Source organism: Crinia signifera, chromosome 2, assembly GCF_055691185.1.
Source record: "Crinia signifera chromosome 2, ASM5569118v1, whole genome shotgun sequence".
Classification (NCBI taxonomy): domain Eukaryota; kingdom Metazoa; phylum Chordata; class Amphibia; order Anura; family Myobatrachidae; genus Crinia; species Crinia signifera.
Window position 1 is genome coordinate 47,511,421 of NC_139218.1, and position 6,532 is coordinate 47,517,952.

Consider the following 6,532-nt stretch of genomic DNA (forward strand, 5'->3'; position numbering starts at 1 on the left):
TTAGGCAGTTCTGGGATACATTTCTAGGTCGACCACTAATGGCTGAAAGTGAGTATATCAACACCTAAAAATGGTCGTCATACTCTAGGTCAGGCATTCCCAACCACGGTCCTCAAGGCACACCAACAGTGCAGGTTTTACTGATATCCAGGCTTCAGCACAGATGGTTTAATCAGAATCCCTCAGATACTAATTAAGTCACCTGTGCTCAAGCCTGGATATCTACAAAACCTGCACTGTTGGTGTGCCTTGAGGACCGTGGTTGGGAATGCCTGCTCTAGATCGACAGTGACAGGTCGTCACAAGCAAAAGATTGATGTAACATTAAAAGGATGACATGTTCTTCATGTTTTTTTTTGTCTATGCCAACATATGTCGACATGGACACAGACACTGTATAAGTGTACCGAGTCCCCTTGCATGGTTCGCTGTGCTTGCTATGCTTTTGGGCATGGTACCTCACGTATATTCCCCTTCATGCCCACTGGGATGGTAAAGTATGAGTAAATTGGTTAAAAAAAATCAACGACAAACTTGTCGTCCATATTCATGTCAACATTTTGACCATTTTTAGGTGTCGACCATTAGTGGTTGACCTAGTGATTGTTGGCCTGATACCAATTAGGCGAGCTACACTCTGTAGCAGAATGCAAGGTGAGAGGTATTACTGGTCCTATACAAACTTCATCTCTGAGGCTGAAAACTAGGCAGTCCTCTGTCTGTGCCCAGCCTCCCATGCTACATCATGCACCCTAGGCTACAGGGCTTGAACTAACTACTCTAAAAAGTTTTTGCTCCAGATGAAACAGCTTTGGGGAAATGTAATAGGATGAAAGATTCAGAAAGTGAGAGATTTGGTAAGAAATCTCCAAAAAATTTTAAAGAGGCAATCATTTACATTGCAAAATCACACTGGTTTTGCAGTGTAAATGATTGCCGCTTTAAAAAAACCTGGAGATTTCTTACCAAATCTCTCACTTTCTGAAACTCTCATCCTATTAAATTTCACCTCTGATGTGTGTGGCATAGAAATCAACTATAAAACAGTATATTTTATCAAACACATGCAGACATTTCACTAGGGAATACGCACACAGACAGTATGACCCGCACCAAGTAGTGTACTGGGATTATATCCCCGTGGATGGAAATTTTTTCTCAAAAGAGGAAACTTTTTATAAATATTGTACCTCTTAGTTTGTGGGTGCTCTCAACTGATTTATGGTTTGGATTGGCAAAGGGACCTGCTGATACTACTGTGAGTGTGCTATATTTTTTATTTTTATTTTATGCAACTTCAAAACATTGATTGTGCTGGTATGGCTTGTCTTAAATGTTGCGATTGTATGATTTTAGTTCACATATACTGTTGCTGTGAGGACAGGCACTGTTTTCCGACAAAGGTAGGTATATTGGCCTGAGTACCACTCAGTCTGCGTATTTATTAAGGCAGTATTGTCTTGTGTCCCTTCAGGGGTATTATTGGTACACGAAGGGGCTGTGGTTAATGTGTGCAAACTTTATTTGTACATTTGTTAAACCACCTTAACAGATCTTATTGTTGCTCTAATTGGCCAAAGGACCTCCGCTGCTTGATACTTCAGACAGTGTCCCAATACACCTACAACATATGAGTATTTGTGATTGCGGTGCATTAACGTGCGCCTTAACAGTTCATGAATCACATATGCACATTCAGGCTGGCTAAGAAGGCGGATGGGGTAGCGGGCTTAGGACAAAAGCCGTCGCAGCCTGGGAATGCTTCCGTTATATTGGCTGCGTGTACCGGTGTATATGCGCAGTTGGCAGCCGGAGATTCGTGTTATAGTTCTCCGTTGTACACAGCACCTTCGCAGTTTAGGGGTATATTCCCATTAGTACACTGCGTGTGCTAGCGTGTTAAGTCACGCTGCCTGCGGCCAGCACTCGCTCTGTTGCCCTGCTTTCTCCCACCGCAATCTGTTATAGTACAATTTACATACAAACACTGATAACAACAAACAAACAGTTTACAGCGATATGCCAATGCGCATTTCGCTCTCTTTAAGCTTTGTCAAGGCTTAATCTAAGTGTCCAGCGGGCCCATGATTTGCTATATTTAAGGGGTAAGTCCTCACTTGGGAGTGGTTAACTGGAGCCAATCCCATTCCTCAGTTCAGGATTTCAAAAGTCAATAGTCACTGTAATAGGTTAACTAGTTAACCCTTGCTCTGGTGTGGGTTGTGATGCTGTTCTATTGCCCAATTATAGGGGTAATTAATCAATTAGGATCAAAAGGAATGACATGTTATTGTCAGTTATTTGTGCAAATCCAGTGTATATCAAATACATTTTTTATTATTATTAGGTTGTATGGTGTATGTAGGCGCCGATTAGATATTATGAGAAGGCGCTTTATAATCAAGATGACATGTGTTCTGTAACCTTTCTGTACGTAGTAGCAAATTATGCTACTGCATATACTTGTGGTCCGTGGTACCGCGGATGCTATTCTATCTTAGCTAGCATATGTTGTATGGTTCAACAAGCCTTATATAACTAATGCTGTGTACACACGGGGGAGATATATTGCTCAGCCATATATGGCTGAGCAATATATGGCTGAGCAATATATTGCTCAGTTTCTACTTTACATCAGCGACCAGAGATGGTCGCTGATGAAAAAGAAACTGCTGGGGGGAGCCCGGCAGTGGTAATCAGCTGGTCGCAGGAGCATGTTCCTGCGACCAGCGATCACCACAGGGGCAAAAACGGGAGCGCGCACCCGGCGATATATCGCCGGTGCACACTCCCATTGCGGGCAATATGGTCGCTCAGCGACCATATTTCCTGCGATTTTGCACAAAATCGCCCCTGTGTGTACGCACCTTAATGGAGGTGTATTGGTGCACTTGGAATGTAATCGCAGAATTTCAGATATTTGTTTAATGGGATTGTTAATCTGAGGGTTCGATTGGTGCAAAAAAAATTTGGTGTCAAGAAAATTTTTGTATAAATAGAACAATGGGTGGAGAGGGCTGGTGAGAAAAATGGAACCCTGTTTGTGCCGTGTTAAAATATAAAAGTGTATTTTAGCTGCCCTTATTGCAGTTGTGGTGATTGGTTGCTGTCCGTAGACTGGACTAGGTGTGAAGAGTTGGTTGGGGAGTGATAGTGTATCGTGTATATGTGCAGATCCGTACGAGAGGGTGAAGTGCCCTGGAGTATGATATTGGATTCCCGTGTTAGAGTGTGTGCTTTCTATTAATATTGTGCACAAAATATTTAAACAAAGTGGGAAATAATGAAGAATGAGTATATAAAATAATGTATAAAGATTTATTATATGTATTTTTATAGGGAATAAATGAAAATGACAGTAAATGATTGTGATCTCTATTGGGAATGATATAGGGAAAAATGCTGTGCTTATCACCGTCTTGCTGAGTGGATGGTATAGCTATACCTGTTATTGAGTGAGCTAAGACGCGATGTAAAATTCTCCTCGCAGGATTCCATTTGTATATGCTGAGCATTCTTATTGCTAAGAAGTTGGAATGGTTGTACATGTCATGTTGTTTCATCGTTGGTAGTTGTATACCCTGGTTGTATATTGCTAGTATGTGCTCAGGTGGTTCTCTCATATGTCTGGGTAATATTTCTATTATCCATGTTGGAGTTCATTTTAATTGTGACATCTCCAGTGTAGTCCAGATGTGGAGATGACTAGTGTTAGTGGTTTTAGATATATCTACATATATGTTGTCTTGAATAAGACACTTGCATTTAGTTCGTTTTGAGTTATTGTTGTTATCTAACCTCCTTGTAATTGTTGGTATAGATGTATGCAACTGAAAGTTTCCAACTAAAAGACACAGGCTAAGAAAAGATGGTAAGTCTATAGGCAGGCTGAATATATTATCTCTTCATTCAAGCCATTTGGTTTCAGACTGTTCATGAGAAATATATGTTTGGATTCTTTCTTGAGAAGTTCTTCTGTTATATTGCCACCTCTTATACCCAAGGTCACTTTTTCCAGACTCATGGCTTGCAGACCTTTAGGGTTACTTTGGTGGTGTCTCAGAAAGTGTCTTGCTACATTTGTGACCTTCTTCATTTTGTCTAGGTCTTTTTGTGCGTTCTTGATTCTCTTTTTCCATGGTCTTTTTGACATCCCTATATATTGAAGATTGCAGGGACATGTCAGACAATAGATGACCCCTTCTGAATCACAGTTGATGAAGTCTCTTATTTTGGTGCTCACCCCATATCTGTTTGTGAATTGTTTACTGTTCACCACATATTCGCAGGCTTTGCATTTACCAAACTTGTGGCAGCCTGTCACATTGGGTTGTTTCTTTTGTTTCCGTATGAAGTGGCTTTGTGTCAATCTATTGCTGAGATTTGGTGATTTTCTCCAACTGGTAGGGATGTGCTCTCCAATGGTCGCCCTGAGATCCTCATCCATTGTAAGGATGTGTTGATGTTTGGACATGATCTTATTGATGTTTTTCCAATCAGTACAGTATGTGCTGATGAATCTAGGGGCAGAGTCCTCCTTTTTCTTAGTTTTGGGTACAAGTAATGTTGCTCTTGGTGTTTTCTTTGCTATAAAAGACTGCTACCCCATCCGCTACCCCATCCGCCTTCTTAGCCAGCCTGAATGTGCATATGGGATTCATGAACTGTTGTTAAGGCGCACGTTAATGCACCGCAATCACAAATACTCATATGTTGTAGGTGTATTGGGACAAAAATGTATTTGATATACACTGGATTTGCACAAATAACTGACAATAACATGTCATTCCTTTTGATCCTAATTGATTAATTACCCCTATAATTGGGCAATAGAACAGCATCACAGCCCACACGAGAGCAAGGGTTAACTAGTTAACCTATTACAGTGACTATTGACTTTTGAAATCCCGAACTGAGGAATGGGATTGGCTCCAGTTAACCACTCCCAAGTGAGGACTTACCCCTTAAATATAGCAAATCATGGGCGCGCTGGACACTTAGATTAAGCCTTGACAAAGCTTAAAGAGAGCGAAATGCGCATTGGCATATCGCTGTAAACTGTTTGTTTGTTGTTATCAGTGTTTGTATGTAAATTGTACTATAACAGATTGCGGTGGGAGAAAGCAGGGCAACAGAGCGAGTGCTGGCCGCAGGCAGCGTGACTGACACGCTAGCACACGCAGTGTACTAATGGGAATATACCCCTAAACTGCGAAGGTGCTGTGTACAACGGAGAACTATAACACGAATCTCCGGCTGCCAACTGCGCATATACACCGGTACACGCAGCCAATATAACGGAAGCATTCCCAGGCTGCGACGTCTTTTGTCCTAAGCCCGCTACCCCATCCGCCTTCTTAGCCAGCCTGAATGTGCATATGTGATTCATGAACTGTTAAGGCGCACGTTAATGCACCGCAATCACAAATACTCATATGTTGTAGGTGTATTGGGACACTGTCTGAAGTATCAAGCAGCGGAGGTCCTTTGGCCAATTAGAGCAACAATACTATCTGCTAAGGTGGTTTAACAAATGTACAAGTAAAGTTTGCACACATTAACCACAGCCCCTTTGTGTACCAATAATACCCCTGAAGGGACACAAGACAATACTGCCTTAATAAATACGCAGACTGAGTGGTACTCAGGCCAATATACCTACCTTTGTCGGAAAACAGTGCCTGTCCTCACAGCAACAGTATATGTGAACTAAAATCATACAATCGCAAAATTTAAGACAAGCCATACCAGCTCAATCAATGTTTTGAAGTTGCACAAAAAAAAAAAAAAAAATATAGCACACTCAGTGGCTCGACCCATATATGTTGCATGTGTAGTGGGGACAGTAGTATCAGCAGCGGAGGTCCCTTTGCCAATTTCAGTGACAATATTACCTGTTACAGCGGTGAAATATATGTACAAATAAAGTTGGCACATATCAATTGCAGCCTATTTCTGTGGCAGCAATACCCCTGACGGGATGTGAGACAATACTGCCTTAATAAATACTCGGACTGAGCTATACTGAGGATAATACACCAACAATTACCTGAATTAGAGAACAGTGCCTATTCTGACGGTAACAGTGTATATGAATCAACATTTAAACATGCTATACCAGCATAATTAATAGTTTAAGTTACATACAATACAACACATTCAGCGGCTCTATACCACTGACTATTAAAGCATTCACTGGTACAAAACCATTGACACTTATCAAAGAAGTATCAGAGTAAACCTGATTAAAACAACAGTTTACAGATTTTAATCTTCTTATTTTCTTTTCTCCTCTATATTCACTACTTTGTTTTTAATATTTCGCCATCAATATCCCTGATACAGGGACCCAGCATACCAGGTCATAGACAATTAATACAAGTGACCAATAAAAATAACAAATGATGGCCTTTTACCTATAATTGCATACTAATAAAGAACGTTAATTAACTCTTATGTCCCATGGGCCAGTGTGGATGAGGAGTGCATCCTAGTCAAACTGATTTCCTTTTTTTCTTCTTGTACATTTTAC